Raw genomic sequence first — 15,636 nt, forward strand, 5'->3', positions numbered from 1 at the left:
TCCAGTGCTATATGTTTAAGTGGGCAGATTTAGAACCAATGTTTAGGACTATACAATGCTTTGTGACCAATGTTAAAAACATCGTTAGTACCAATGTTTTCTTCTGATGTCCCATCCCTAGATCTGACACCAGACCACACAGGTAGCTCCCCCTGTAATGCCGCCGCTCCGCCGCTAGGTGTCGCTGCTACTGCGGTGACGTCACCAGGAGGTGATCCCAGATATAGCGGCCGATGCCGGGCAGGAGCGCACAGAGCTTAGAGCCGGCAGCTGCAGCGGAGAGGAGGGAGCTCGGTACCCGGAGCCGCTCACCAGGTACTGCGGACACTCACTGCCGGTGTCTGTGCAGCGGGTCACTGCGGCTACTGCTGGGGTCTGTACTGCGGATACTGCCGGGGGCTGTGCAGGTTACACTGCGGTACTGGGGTCCCAGGAAATGTCCTGTACAGCTAGCGCAGTGCTGGGTGAAGGTCTCCTTGGAGAACTTGCTGCATAGGTCCTTCTGGCTGGGGAGGGTGGGGGTAGTACTCTGGCTAGGAAGATGGGGGTAGTACTCTGTCTGGGGAAGATGGGGGTAGTACTCTGTCTGGGGAAGATGGGGGTAGTACTCTGGCTGGGGAGATGGGGGTAGTAACTTCTGGCTGGGGGGGAGGATGGAGGTAGCATTCTGGCTAGGAAGATGTGGGTAGTAACTTCTGTATGGGGAGGATGGGGGTAGTACTCATTCTGGGGAGGACGGGTGTAGTAGTCTGGCTGGGGAAGATGGGGGTAGTACTCTGGCTGGAAAGATGGGGGTAGTACTCTGTGGGGAGGATTGGTGTAGTACTCTGGCTGGGGAAGATGGGGTTAGTAGTCTGGCTGGGGAAGATGGGGGTAATACTCTGGCTGGGGAAGATGGGAGTAGTACCCTCTGGGGAGGGTGGGGGTAGTACTCTGGCTGGGAAGATGGGGTTAGTAACTTCTGGCTGGGGAGGGTGGGGGTAGTACTCTGGCTGGGAAGATGGGGTTAGTAACTGCTGGCTGGGGAGGATGGGTGTAGTACTCTGGCTGAAAAGATGGGGGTAATACACTGGGGAGGATGGGGGTAGTACGCTGTCTGGGGAGGATTGGTGTAGTACTCTGGGGAAGATGGGGGTAGTAGTCTGGTTGGGGAAGATGGGGGAAGTAGTCTGGCTGGGGAAGATGGGGGTAGTAGTCTGGCTGGGGAAGATGGGGGTAGTACCCTCTGGGGAGGATTGGTGTAGTACTCAGGCTGGGGAAGATGGGGATAGTAGTCTGGCTGGGGAAGGTGGGGGTAATAGTCTGGCTGGGGAAGATGGGGGTAATAGTCTGGCTAGGAAGATGTGGGTAGTAACTTCTGTCTGGGGAGGATGGACGCAGTACTCTGGCTGCTGAGGATGGTGGTAGTACACTTTGGCTGGGCTGGATGGGGTTAGAATTCCCTTGGGGAGGATGGGGTAGTACCCTCTGAGTGAGAGCTGGGGAGGATGGGGGTCATACTCCCTGGATAACAACTGGGGAGGATGAGGGACATACTTTGGGTGACAGCTGGGGAGGATGGTGGTTGTACTGTATGGATGACAACAGGAGAGGATGGGGGTTGTACTTTCTGCGTGGCAGCTGGGGAGGATGGGGGTTGCTCTCGGATGAGCGCTGGTTAGGATGGGAGTAGTACTCTTAGAGACCTGGGGAGGTTGAGTGTTATACTCACTGAGTGAGAGCTAGTTAGGATGGGGTTTATACTGGGTTACAGCTAGGGAGGATTGGGGTTGTACTTTCTGGGTGACAGCTGGGGAGGATGGGGGTTGTACTCTCTGGGTGACAGCTATGGAGGATGGGGGTCATACTCTGTGAAAACTGGGATGGATGGGGGTCAAACTCTTTGGGTGAGAGCTGGGGAGTATAAGGGTCGTACTCCCTGGGTGATAGCTGGGTAGGATAGGATGGGTGTCGTATTCTGGGTAAGAGCTGGGGAGGTTGACTGTTGTACTCTATGGATGACAACAGGAGAGGATGGGGGGTTGTACTTTCAGGGTGACAGCTGGGGAGGATGGGAGTTGCTCTCTGGATGAGCGCTGGTTAGGATGGGAGTAGTACTCCTAGAGACCTGGGGAGGTTGAATGTTATACTCCCTGAGTGAGAGCTAGTTAGGATGGGGTTTATACTCTCGGGGTGAGAGTTGGGGAGGATGGAAGTAGTACTCTCTGAGAGCTGGGGAGTATGAAGTTCGTACTCCTCGGATGAGAGCTGGGGATTATGGGGTAGTACGCTCTGGCTGGGATGGATAGGGGTAGTACTCCTTGTGTGAGATTTGTGGAGGATGGGGTAGTACTCTCTGGCTGGGATGGATAGGAGTAGTAATCTCTGGGTGAGAGATGAGGTGGATGGGGGTAGCACTCTGTGCAAGAGCTGGTGAGGATGGAGTTAGTACTCTGGCTGGAGAGGATGGGTTAGTACTCTTGGTGACAGCTGGGCCTGATGGGGGTAATACTATCTGTGTGATAGTTGAGGAGGATGGGAGGTAGTACTCTATGGGTGAGAGCTGGGGCGGATGGGGGTACTGTGTAACTGAGCTGGGGCAGATGGGAGTACTGTGTAACTGAGCTGGGGCAGATGGGAGTACTGTGTAACTGAGCTGGGGCAGATGGGGGTACTGTGTAACTGAGCTGGGCCCAGAAGAGATACTCTCACCTATATGTTGTATACAGCAGATGCCCTGGCTGACATTGGGACACTGCAGTGCTGGCTCTTCCTGCTCTCTGATGTGTGTCCGCTGTCAGTATAATGGGTGTGAGGTTCTGTCTTTGGCTGTATACAGTGAAAATATGACTTTTGTGTATATATATATATTTGTAGCACTCCAGAGTGGCCTCCCCGGTTTCATGTTCCCCGTTTGTGTTAGCTTTGTCCTTTAAGCTGTAAAGTTTGCTAAAGGCTAGCATTAACTATATGTATTAGCCCGATTGCTGTAGATATGATTGGTGGACCTGTGCGGTGGCCGTAAGGTAGTGGTAGATCTGATTGGCGGACCTGTACGGTGGGCGGGTAGTGATGGTAGAGATGATCGGCGAACCTGAGTGTTGGTGGTTGATCTGACTGGCAGGCCTGTGCAGTGGCCGGGTGGTGGTGGTAGATCTGACTGGCAGGCCTGTGCAGTGGCCGGGTGGTGGTAGATCTGACTGGCAGGCCTGTGCAGTGGCCGGGTGGTGGTGGTAGATCTGACTGGCAGGCCTGTGCGGTGGCTGGGAGGTGGTAGATCTGACTGGTGGAGCTGTGCTGCGTCCCCGTGGTAGTAGATCTGACTGGCGGGCCTGTGCAGTGGACAGGTGGTGGTGGTAGATCCGATTGGTGGGCCTGTACAATGGCTGGGTGGTGGTAGATTAAACTGGCATGGTAGTAGATATGATTGGCAGACCTTTGCGGTGGCCGGGTGGTTGACCCGACTGGCGGACCTGTGCACTGGCTGGATGGTGGTGATAGATATGATTGGTGGAGCTGTGCGGTAACCGGGTAGTGGTGGCAGATCCGACTGGCAGACATATACAGTGGCCGGGTGGTGGTGGATAGATTGGCAGAGCTGCGTGGTGGCGGGTGGTAGATCTGACTGGGGAACCTGTGAGGCGGCTGGGTGGTGGTGGTAGATATCATTGCCGGACCTGAGTGGTGGTCACTTGGTGGTAGATATGATTGGCCGAGCTGTGCGGTGGCCAGATGGTAGCGGTAGATATACATATGCCATTGCTCACCTAGCCTCAATGAGCCATATGCCTGCCGTGAGTGAGCCGCCAGGTTCCATGCAACTCTAATCGCGCCGGGCGTCTGCTTTTGCCGAAAATGCGTAGAAGACAGGAGACTGTGCGGATTAGTTTGATATGCGACACTTGCTTATCTGTGTGCGACTGATTCTGTGTACGGAACTTAAAGTGGAAAAAAGCTGCGGCCGCTGCACCGTAGCGCTGATTGAGAGACTCGGCCGCACACAGAACCTCAAAATGCGAGCGCTCGCTCTAAATGAGGGCGGCCGCTTACATGTTCAGATCCGGCCTCCTGGCCGCTCGCTAGGCTGTGGGTGACCACCCACAGCTTTAGCAAGCGGCCAGGTTGGTGGTCACGATGGTCAAGACCATCGTGACCATCGGGGCTTGCGACGAGACCCTTGTGGTAGGGTCTCGTCTACCGCAAGCCCCAGTGAGCTTCCGGCTCACCACTGACATCACGAGTGATGTCAGTGGGGCCGCCCCCAAACGGCAGGTGTTCTGTTGGGAACGCCTTTGTTTGGCCAGCCACCCACCCCCACCCCGCCTACAAAACTGTGCGAGCTGTCGATCACCATCGACAGCAGCCCCTTTTGTAGTGAGCCCCGGGGCGAGAGAATTTCTCTCTCGCTCCGGGGCTTGCGCACTCGCAGTGCGGCCACTGCGCGTGCGCAGGGCCTCAACATCGACCCGCTTGCGAATGCATATGCGCTTGCGAGCGGGTCTGAATGAGGTCCACAGATCACCAATCCAATGACTCGGTACAGTCTCCCGGTGTGTCCTAGCCTATCACATTGCGTCTTAGATTAATTTTTTGGAAAAAAAAAATGCAGAAAGACGCTCCGCGCTAACAGAGGCTTCACCGGGCCAGGCTCTACCAGCCATAGGCTGTGATATCAAAGCTTCCAAATCCTGGTTCACATTGTGGTGTTCCAGAGTTTTTGTCCTTCCCCCTCAGGTCACACAAGGGCTGGGATGGAGACCCCCCCCCCCCTCCCCTCCACTCTATATGCTCTCCCCCTGCAATGAACAGATCCTGCTCTATCCCTGTACAGCTCACATTTCATTGCAGGCTTCATGAAACACAGAGGAGGGGGCACTCACCGAGCGTCAGCTCTCTATAATACGTGTAGAAGTACAGATCCACTCCTAGGGGTCTACAAGGAGTATATTCTGGGAGTTTATGGGAGGGGGCGGGGGGCTGCGGTGAGGATTCAATGATTAATGTAAATTCCGTATTTTCGCCATCTGGAGGTAAAACATCGTCCCTTCACTTGTCCCGGTGAGATTTTCAGCTGAGATGGCAGCCAGTACTACACGCCATGGGCCGCAAACGCCTATGTAACGGGCGTAAAGAGAAGTAGAAAGTGGCGAATTTAGGTGCGGCCGAAATGCGTACAGTGCTGCATCGCCCCTACTTGCTTACGCTTCATTTTGCAGCACGCGCGGTGTAAAAGCACGCAGGACACGCTCCGTAAATGGCCGTTCGTTCATCTTCCCCATTGTGTCGGTGGCACAGTCACGTGGATTTATTTTAATGTTGGAAATTAAATGTGGTAATAGATGTTTAATTGAATTTCATTTTCTTGTATTATATTTATAATATGGGGAAGATGCACTAAGCTATGGAGAGAAAGAAAGTACCAAGCAATCAGCTCCTAACTGTCATGTTACAGGCTGTGTTTGAAAAATTAGTTAGGAGCTGATTGTTTGGTACTTTATGTCTCTCCACTTTATATCTCTACAAGGCTTAAGGTGGGTACACACTAGGACGACGGATTGGCCATCCGGGGGATCCGCCGTCCTATCTGACGATCGGTAAGTGCATACAAACATGCCAATCCTCAGCCCGATGTGTCGTACCTGACATCACGACCGGGCGGGCGTTTACATGTGACCCGCGGCGTCTGCAGCTAGCGTACGGGCGGTCGGCCAATATATTTGCAGAGATAAACAGCCATCGCGATAAGTCGACGTCGTTCACAGGGCTCAATGGAACTGCGAATTCCCAGCTGCCATCTAATGCTACTTCCAAAAGATTTTATTTTTACCTGCGCCATTGTTCGTCTAAGAATACGCTTGGGCGTACTGTATGCCACAACGCTACACACGGTGTTTCCACTGTGATCCCTTCCAACAATGTGTGAGCCCGTCTTTTATTCAGCGAGAGTTGTTTTACAGTCTATATTTACATCTGAAAGGTCTTTAATCCTCTCTTAGAAGCTTTTGAAAATCAGCAATTGCATATAACCTGTCTGGCAAGAGCATATGCTGACATGTAATTACCCCCCCCCCCTGCCCACCTTCTCCTGGATGTATGACTGTGGTATTAGATTAGAGAGTTGGTCTTATCTTGTGCTTGGAACATGGGTGCTCCTGTTTTCTGGGGATGGTTTTTGTGTGGTCACAATGGAAATTGCCGCATTTTCCATACGTTTATGTAAAGATGTTGGTACTGTATGTTGCTATAAGTTCGGCACTGTTAAGGTGGCCACAAACACAGCGATATTTTACTCGATCTGGTTGACTCCGACGCATCGGAACGACAGATCGTGTAAAATATGCCCAAATTGTGAGTCCCACTCACGATTACGATTGCGTCCCGCAGGTCGCACGTCGCGTCTTCAGATCTGCCGTGCTGTAGGGCAGATCTGACAATCTCAAGTCACGATGCACTGGAGTAGTTAGGAGGCACGATAGAGCGTGTGTCACATTGGCGGCTTTTTCAGACCAAATCGTGCCCACGACTGCCGGGGAGCTCCCGGTGGAGTTCAGAGGTAAATCGTACCCATCGTGGGATTGTGAGTACATCGCTGTGTGTGTAGGCACTATAAGGCTGGGGACACACAGTTGAACTCTGGGCCTGATTCAGAGCCGCTCGCTCTGAATCAGGGCCGGGCTTTTTTTTTTTTGTAGCGGCCTCTCGGCCACTCGCATAGCTGTGGGTGACCTAGCGACATAGCGAGCGGCCATGACGATGGTCGCGATGGTCAAGACCATCGGGCTTGCGACGAGACCCTTGTGGCCAATCACACGATATGGCATGCGAGGCTGTACATATTAATGAAGGACGGATCGTTCAGTCGTTCATTAAATCTTTTAAGTGTGTACCGGCAATCATGCGATGTCCAGGGTGAAGACAAATCGCCCTGAACATCATCACGATTGCCGGTTGTTTTGGTGTGTACCCACCCTAAGAAAGTAGGGAACGCTTTCCCTTGGAATATGCAGCTCATTACCTACAGTCCCTGTGCACCCTCGAATGTCCGGGCACCAGTGCCCTTGTGCCATCGGCTGTCTCTATAAATAAAATCCTATAGGTAGCAATAGAAAGAACCCGTGTGTTTGCCTTCAGCCGCTATGCGGAGAGACGACCTTTTCAGTGCAGGTTTTATTGCATTATGTGTGGGAATGATCAATGGAAGATGTAACCATCTCCTACATAACGTGAGGGGAACAGACGGCGACTCGGATACTTGAGCTGAATGCTATACTGTGCCTTATCTCTAAACATGGGTTTTATTTTTCAATTAACTAAAACATCAACCACCATATTTCTCCCCACACTGAGGTAAAGTGCGTTCTCCGCAGATGTCCGTAGGTATAAAATGCATTTACGATTAATATAATACAGGAAATTGATTTCCATAGTTAAACTTTTTATTAAAATAAATCCGCTTCTTAAATGTGTTACCTGCCCCCATAGCTACTCACATGTATGCTGCTGTTTATGTTGGGTGTATAATGGTACATCCTAGTCTGTAGTAATACACCTGTAAACCTGTGGTTACACTAGGTGGTGTCCGGTGCCTGTACATGGTACATTGGGTGTGACAGCTGTCGGATGTTACCTGGTTATAGCTCCCGGCTCATTCGTAGCGTAGTGGAAATGATCCAGTCACACTATTGTACGCCCGCTTGTCCCTCTGTAGAATAAACAGCTCTTTGGCGGTTTTAGTGGCCCAGTTATTGAAGTGACCTCAGCCGCAGCATTTAACCAATGTCTGTTGCCTACGGCATGCACATTCTACAGTCTGTGGGACTACACATCCCAGCATGACCTGAGTCCTTAACTGCACTGTGCTTTGCTTTCAAAATTTCTGGTTATATAAAGAAACACTTCAGATCTATAAGGACCAGGTGATTTTAACAGAATCTGGTACAGAATGTCACCGTCTGCATGATGCGCGTTAATTGCATTATGTGTCATTGACGCGGCACTATAATGACCGTGCGCACCTGCATTGTTGGCAGGTGGTATAGAGAGGGGGAGCAGGGGGGCAGAGCAGCATAAACTATTGTTGATTTATTGCCCATCACAATCATTTTTTTTTTTTTTTGATTTATTGTTCCTAGGATAGGAACATGCATGCGATAGACCTTTATCCTCTGTTCAGCCTGTCAGCGCACCCTTATTTATGTACCTCCAGACCACGCCCCCTCTGATGTCATAGCCATCGCACAATGCAGAACTGAGGGCCAGATTCACTACCGAATGCAATAGCGATACTGCACGCAGTTCAACTGCGATAGTATGCTAATCCATTGCGATCGCAATGCCCTCGCAGCAATACATAGGATCGCCCACTTTACCTTACACACATCCGTAATGTTTAGCAAGACTGCGAAACCATCGGTACAGTCGAGTACCATCGCAGCCTCACTCACACTTGCACAAGCTCTGACCTTACTCAGGAATTGCTAACAACCATGCACGCCATCGCAGGGGATAATTTATACACGCTCTTGCAACGGCGTTGAAACGCAATGGCAAGCCTGCATTAGCCCGATTTACCCCCCTCCACGGTCACCACCCACAAACGGCACTTCCTGTCAATCACACTGTGATGGGTCTGCATAGTCACTGCGGACGCAGTCCCGATCGCAGTAGCTAGTTTGCGTATGTGCACACTGCGATTGCATGCGCATGATGCAACAATCTGCCGATTGCATGCGTAATCGCAGTTGCGTGCGGTAGTGAATCCGTCCCTGGGGCCATACTGACAAGATTTTATGGTAGGATCATTACACCTCCCAGGGATTGACAGAAGGATGGCAATGTTTTTCTTTGGAAAAGAGAAGACCAACAGTGGAACTGTACTGCATGGTGAGCACTGCAAGCAGATTTCATAAGAGAAGTCCTATAACAAGAATATTTCTATACAGTCATTCTTTAGTGTTTATCTTGGACAAGTACACAGGGACCATAAAACATACAGTGTCTGCGTCCTTCTTGCCAGAGAGCTAAATTTTAATTTTTCTTTTGTTATGTGCTGTGTGACCGCTTCAGGGGGTTCTGGAGCTCGTCAGGAAGTGATATTTGAGACGATGGTACTGTCCTGACAAGTTACAAGGAGGTTCCTTATTTACCCCAACAGACTTTCCTGTCTCTTTCAGTGCACCTCCCCAGCCTGACTGCTTATAGCAGTGCGATCACTCTGGTCCTGCTTTTCCCGCTTATTTTCTAAGGACTATAAAGTGGTACCTGGTGAAAGTCATGCTCCATTGTGAGTTAATTAGTGGCCGTTGTATAGTAGCACATAGCTATTTTTTCTTGGGACAGATGGCCAGACAAAGCTTGGGAAGAGGGGGGGATGGGCTGGTTCCTCTGTATATTGAAAGCAAAGAGATTTTGTCCCGGGGTAAAACCATATAAGAAGCCCTACTTGCATATGTTCTCTTTGCAGCGTGACCAGTGCGCACCGAAGGGTTCCGTAGAACCTGCCAGGTGTCCAAGCATTGCATGCAATGTATAATAGCCATTATTATTAGTATTATTGCAGAGTGTAATCCATGCACTAACATATTCCCTTCTGGGCCTAGGTAAATAGAACATGTTGCCAGCAACAAGTTCTCTAAACTGCTTGGAAACATCACGCAGAGGAACTTTCGGAGGTGGGATCACTGTAGAAGCCCCCCTCTGCCTCCCCCGCTCTGTAACAGTTTGGATTGTAGATCCGTCCTTCCTGCGCGGAGTGTCCAGTCGGATACTTGGTCTGTCCATGGCAGGCTGTATAGCTGGTTGGGTTTGGACAGTACGATAGTTTTCAAGGAAATTGCCACAGCGTCCCTCAAAATGGGAACAAATTAAACAGAATTCGATAAAAAAATAGAGAAAAAGTGGGGGTTGAATAAGATTCTAATTGGATAAGAGAAATCCGGTCAGCGGCGTATTTTTGGCTAATGACTATGTGCAGCGTTTATATCCTGGGTGATTCGAGAGGTCCAACATGATCGCCGGACCATGGGACCTGACTGGTTTCAGTCACTGCAAATTGGAACCGTATCTGGACATTCCCGGTGATACAATTTATGCGTTTAATGTGCGTCTTGTAACGCATGTAAATGGATATGAAATAAATATAATTTTGCACATGACAGCGTATATATATCTTCGTACCTTTCCATGCGTGTAACTTGCGTTGTATACTAGTTGACTTGCTTTAGCGCTAAGTGGCCGGCTCCGTGTGGTAGAAAGGAGATGGATTTATGAGGGAACACCTCAGGGTTTCAGGGATTGCAGAGTACTGGACTCAATCAGGGCCCAGCAGGAGGAATGACAAATATCTGCTGTGGTGTGTCTCCTTTGTGTTGGAAATTAAGCAGACGACACCCGTTCCCTGAATTGTTAATGTGATTAAGATACCAGTGACTTGCTAGGGAAGATGGGGGTAGGGTGACACAACTAATTACAGTGAACTAAAGGGCCCCATACATCTGGCAGGCCGATTCACTGTTCCCACGATCGGACCAGAACCGCCAGTTGGAAATGCCGACCGGCGGCCAGCGATGGTCGCCAATCCGTCAGGGAATCTGTGAAATTCTACATGTAATAAAAAAAAAAAAAAAAACCCCCTCAGATTTGTTGATTACGATCATATTTTGATTGTGATCGGCAAATCAGTGAAATCCAACAGGTTGGATTTGACAGATAACCCGATGTCTGGGGATCAGGGAATTGCGGCAATCTGTCGCTAGTGTATGTGGGCCTATTCTGGCGTGCCTCTCACAATGATGACCAGCAGCTGAGTTCTGTTTGGGGTAGAGAGCAAGGATTATTACCGCGCTACAACCCCTGTATGTGGTGTATGTCCGTGAGTCTAATAATAGACGCAGGAGTCTATTTACTAAGCAGTGTTAGGAGACAGAGTGAAAAGTGATAAGAAAGTGATAAGGTGCCAGCCAATCAGCTCCCAACTGTCATCTCACAGGCTGTGTTTGAAAAATAACAGTTGGGAGCTGATTGGCTGGCACCTTATCACTTTTCACTCTGTCTCCTAACACTGCTTAGTAACTAGACCCCATAGATGGATAATCGTGAAAATCTTTTTAATGGTTAAGCACACTGTTAACCACAGAACTATATTGCATTAATGTAGGTGAAATTATACACACATAAATACAACAAAACATATATACAGATTGGTCAAAATTGACAATTCTGTTTGGGGCAGCGGGATCCACTCAATCACAGTTCCGTGCTCGGGGCGTAACTATAAGCCCAATTCTGTATCCTTTCGCTCGGATTTCGTCTGTGTATTTCCATGCTGATCTATAAATAAAATCTCCACTTTAGATCAGCGTTACATCCTGTGTGGCTTCTCCTCGCTATGTAAAAGCATGCAAGATGGCAGCTCGCGTTTGTTGATAAAATATTACATTCTAATTATTATTCTCTAGAGATTGATATAATTATGAGGTGTTGAAAATGAAAAAAACCAAAACAAAAAAAAACCCTAATTACTGATCCACGTTTCTTTACTATGAGATGGGGGGGGGGTTGCCTTTATAAAGTGACCGGTCCATTTAAATAAAATTTGAGAACCTTTGAGGGGCAATGGTTAGCTTGCTCCCTCACAGCATTGAGGTCCTGGGTTTGATTCCCACCAAGGTCCTGTCTGTGTGGAGTTTGTATGTTCTCCCAGTGTTTACGTGAGTTTGCTCCAAGTGCTCCAGCTCTCTCCCAACCTCCAAAAACTGGTAGGGTAATGGGCTTCTGACAGAAGATTAACCCTAGTGTGTATGTGTATCCATGTGGTATGGAATGTAGACTGTAAGCTCCACTGGGGCAGGGACTGATGCGATTGTTGAAATATTCTCTGTAAACCACTGAGTAATATGTGCGTGCTATATAAATAACTGTTAATAAATAAAAAGACGTAATCTGTATGTACAGGCCCCTCTGTATACATCTGGCAGATGTACACATAATACTCCTTCTGCCAGAAGTAGATAACTGGAACTTGTTTACTGACTGGTAGGTGCTGAGGGGAGCTCTGAGGGGTTATATCTCTGTATTCCGAGAACCAGATCATGTAACAGGGAAGTTACTGCCTCTGTCTCATTACTCAGAGCACATGTATCACACATACATCTAATATTACCTCAGGATCCAGTACAGATATAGAACATAAACTATTGTAAAGTATTTAAGGCTCTGCAGTGCAGCTGCAGCTGAAGAATTTAGGTGCAGTTCCCCAGCTCTTGTGGAACTGGTACACGTTTATGAAGCTGGCGGACGGAATCCCGACCGCCGGCTTCTAGACTACTTAATCCCGGCGAGGGTTAAATGACAGGCGTATAAATCGCCTGTCATTTCACCGCAGCCGGGAGACCGGCGCCCGGCATCCCGATCTAAAGGATGCCGGGCGCGGACAGCCACTGGGGGGGGGGGGCTAGGTTTAGGGCTCCTGGGGAGGACTTAGGGCTAGGAACCCCCCCGGGAGGTTAGGTTTAGGCTGGGGGGAGGGTTAGGGTTAGGCACCCCCCCGGGGGACTTAGGTTTAAGCGGCAGGGAAGGGGGGGTTAGGGTTAGGCACCCTAAAGGAGGGTTAGGAGATAAAATTAGGTTAGTTTATACTTACCCGGGGACGATCGGGATTTCCTCCTCTGTCGGGCTGCCGCTGCCGGGGTTTGAACTACCGGCCATGCGGCCGGCGGTGAATCATACCGATTCCTCTGGAACTATAAGGAGTAAATTTACTAAAGTGAGAGTTTTTAGAAGTGAGTTTTAAAAGTGATGTTGCCCATAGCAACCAATCAGATTCTAGCTATTAATCTTCTAGAAGGTGCTATTTAAATGTTAAGTAGAATCTGATTGGTTGCTATGGACAATATCACTTTTAAAACTCACTTCTAAAAACTCTCACTTTAGTAAATTTACCCCTAAGTCTCAAAAATGCCTGCCATTTGCAGTTTTACAACAGCCGTAGGCCCACAGGTCGCCCATGATTGTAGCGCTGGGAATGCAGGGCCGCAGCATAACTAAGCCATCTCTTAAACATATATGCAGGTTATAAACAGGAACATGGCCCCATAATATAAAGTGACTACTGTAAAGCTGCTTTGTTCATTATATCATGGCTTGCAGTTACAGGGTGGTTTATTACATAGACTTTATTTTTTTTGCCACCTGCTGGGCTACATGCACCTTTGCTGGAATCTGTCTGCGTGAAACGCGGCCTGATACGGGTGCGGGGGTGAAACGCTCTGCATTTATCTGCATATTGGGCTGAGGCGGTTGCGCTTAGGTTGCAGAGCTCCTGGCCTGTGTCACACAGCAGCAGTTGAGAATGCAGGGTGCTGACGTGTTCTTCCTCTGTGGCGTTATCCTGATGCTCTGCCGGCAGCTCTGGAAAGGTCACATCGGAGTCTCCGCATTCTCCCAATGTGTATGCATCACAAGTCACCAGACCTGCGGCTGTCGGCCGCCCAGGAGCCGTGAGCTCACAGCCCTCTCTATTATTCAGTCCCTCTGCTGCGCTCATTGTGTGCCGGACAAAAGGCCTCATTCTGAACAAAAGCCGGTACAAGAGTCCCTGTCACCAGCTCTCCTGCATAATGCAGAGCGCAGAACATTAATGTATATTCTGGCTGAACTTTCAAGGGCCTGTGCTCTCAGGCACTAGACTCAGACAGAGGAGACCTGCACAATCCCCAACGAGTACACTTTATATACAGATGGTCTTGTATAACAGGGGTAGGCAACGTGTCGCACTCTATCTGCTGAGGAACTACACATTCCAGCATGCCCTAGCTGCAAAACTGTGTCAGGGCATGCTGGGATGTGCAGTTCCACAGTAGCAGGAGTGCCATACGTTTCCTACCCCTGTGAAATAACATGTCTACATGTCACAAATAAATCACGTGGCAGAAGCTTGCCAGAGCTAAAGAGATAGATCTATCTATCTATCTATCTATCTATCTATCTCATATTTATCTGCTTTTCTTTTTTATGGGGGAAGAATGTTTCCTGCGTACACTGTACTTCCTGTCAGCAAGCCTAGTAACGTGTTTGTTTATAGGTTGATACATGGTGAGATGATAACCTCTCAATCCTCCAACAAAATGTAATGGAGCTAAAGTAATCCATGAATACATTTCCTGTCAGGCAGATTACGGGTGGTTTTAGGAGCTTGGTGTCTGAAGACTGAATTAACCTATAACTGGCAAATTGACTGGAAAGTATATTGTAAGGGGAACCCAGCATAAAGGCTGAAGGGGTTCAGTATATAGTACATATATTTGGCCAGCTGTATGGCTCTGCATATTAGACTTGGCCACATGTATGGCTCTGCATATTAGACTTGGCCAGCTGTATGGTTCTGCATATTAGACTTGGCCAGCTGTATGGCTCTGCATATTAGACTTAGCCAGCAGTATGGCTCTGCCTATTAGACTTGGCCACATGTATGGCTCTGCATATTAGACTTGGTCAGCTGTATGGCTCTGCATATTAGATTTGGCTAGCTGTATGGCTATGCATATTAGATTTGGCCATACGGCTATACATATTAGACTTGGCCAGCTGTGTGGCACTGCATATTAGACTTGGCCAGCAGTATGGCACTGCATATTAGACTTGGCCAGCTGTATGGCTCTGCATATTAGACTTGGCCAGCTGTATGGCTCTGCATATTAGACTTTTCCAGCTGTATGGCTCTGCATATTAGACTTGGCCAGCTGTATGGCTCTGCCTATTAGACTTGGCCAGCTGTATGGCTCTGCCTATTAGACTTGGCCAGCTGTATGGCTCTGCCTATTAGACTTGGCCAGCTGTATGACTCTGCATATTAGACTTGGCCAGCTGTATGGCTCTGCATATTAGATTTGGCCAGCTGTATGGCTCTGCATATTAGATTTGGCCAGCTGTATGGCTCTGCATATTAGATTTGGCCAGCTGTATGGCTCTGCATATTAGATTTGGCCAGCTGTATGGCTCTGCATATTAGACTTGGCCAGCTGTATGGCTCTGCATATTAGACTTGGCCAGCTGTATGGCTCTGCATATTAGACTTGGCCAGCTGTATGGCTCTGCATATTAGACTTGGCCAGCTGTATGGCTCTGCATATTAGAAATGGCCAGCAGTATGGCTCTGCATATTAGACTTGGCCAGCTGTATGGCTCTGCATATTAGACTTGGCCAGGTACCCTCCTGTATGTAGAAATATTATCCCCATTGAAGGGCCCGGAAGACTTTCCGAGAATAAAATGGCTGATGACAAAGGACTGTAACTTGTACTGAGTTAAATATCGGAAATATTTCAGTGTCCTTTACACAGTGGATCAACTTGTGGCATTTTATTGATCTTGTAATAGGTCTGTGCATGGTATTGGGAAGATATGTGTTGAAGCTTGTGCATGTCCTGTTGTGCGAGAGATTACAGCAGATTACTGTATTTTCATACACTCTATTTGCACAATTGCCATTTTGATAACCTTTTATTAATATAGCACACACGATACGATTAAAATGCACGATATTAACGATATCGATCATATCGTTATCGTTCATGTCGTGCGTGTCTCGGTGCCTGCAACCCACCAACGACCTGAGAATAACGGGCACGTATGGACGGTAAAGATATCGTCCCATCCCAT

The 15,636-nt window shown here is 48.9% G+C and overlaps 1 protein-coding gene across 2 annotated transcripts in view; it reads left to right on the forward strand.

Moving 5' to 3' along the window:
- Positions 1–221: 221 nt before the first annotated feature.
- RELT (RELT TNF receptor) overlaps positions 222–15,636 on the forward strand; it is a 45,661-nt gene continuing 30,246 nt past the window's right edge. For both annotated transcript variants that reach the window (XM_088479572.1, XM_088479573.1), the window contains exon 1: positions 222–315. The gene's annotated coding sequence lies outside the window, so the exon portion shown is untranslated. The remainder of the gene's footprint in view (positions 316–15,636) is intronic.

The sequence above is a fragment of the Taudactylus pleione genome, unplaced genomic scaffold (genome assembly GCF_031769625.1).
Source record: "Taudactylus pleione unplaced genomic scaffold, aTauple2 ptg000241l, whole genome shotgun sequence".
Taxonomy (NCBI): domain Eukaryota; kingdom Metazoa; phylum Chordata; class Amphibia; order Anura; family Myobatrachidae; genus Taudactylus; species Taudactylus pleione.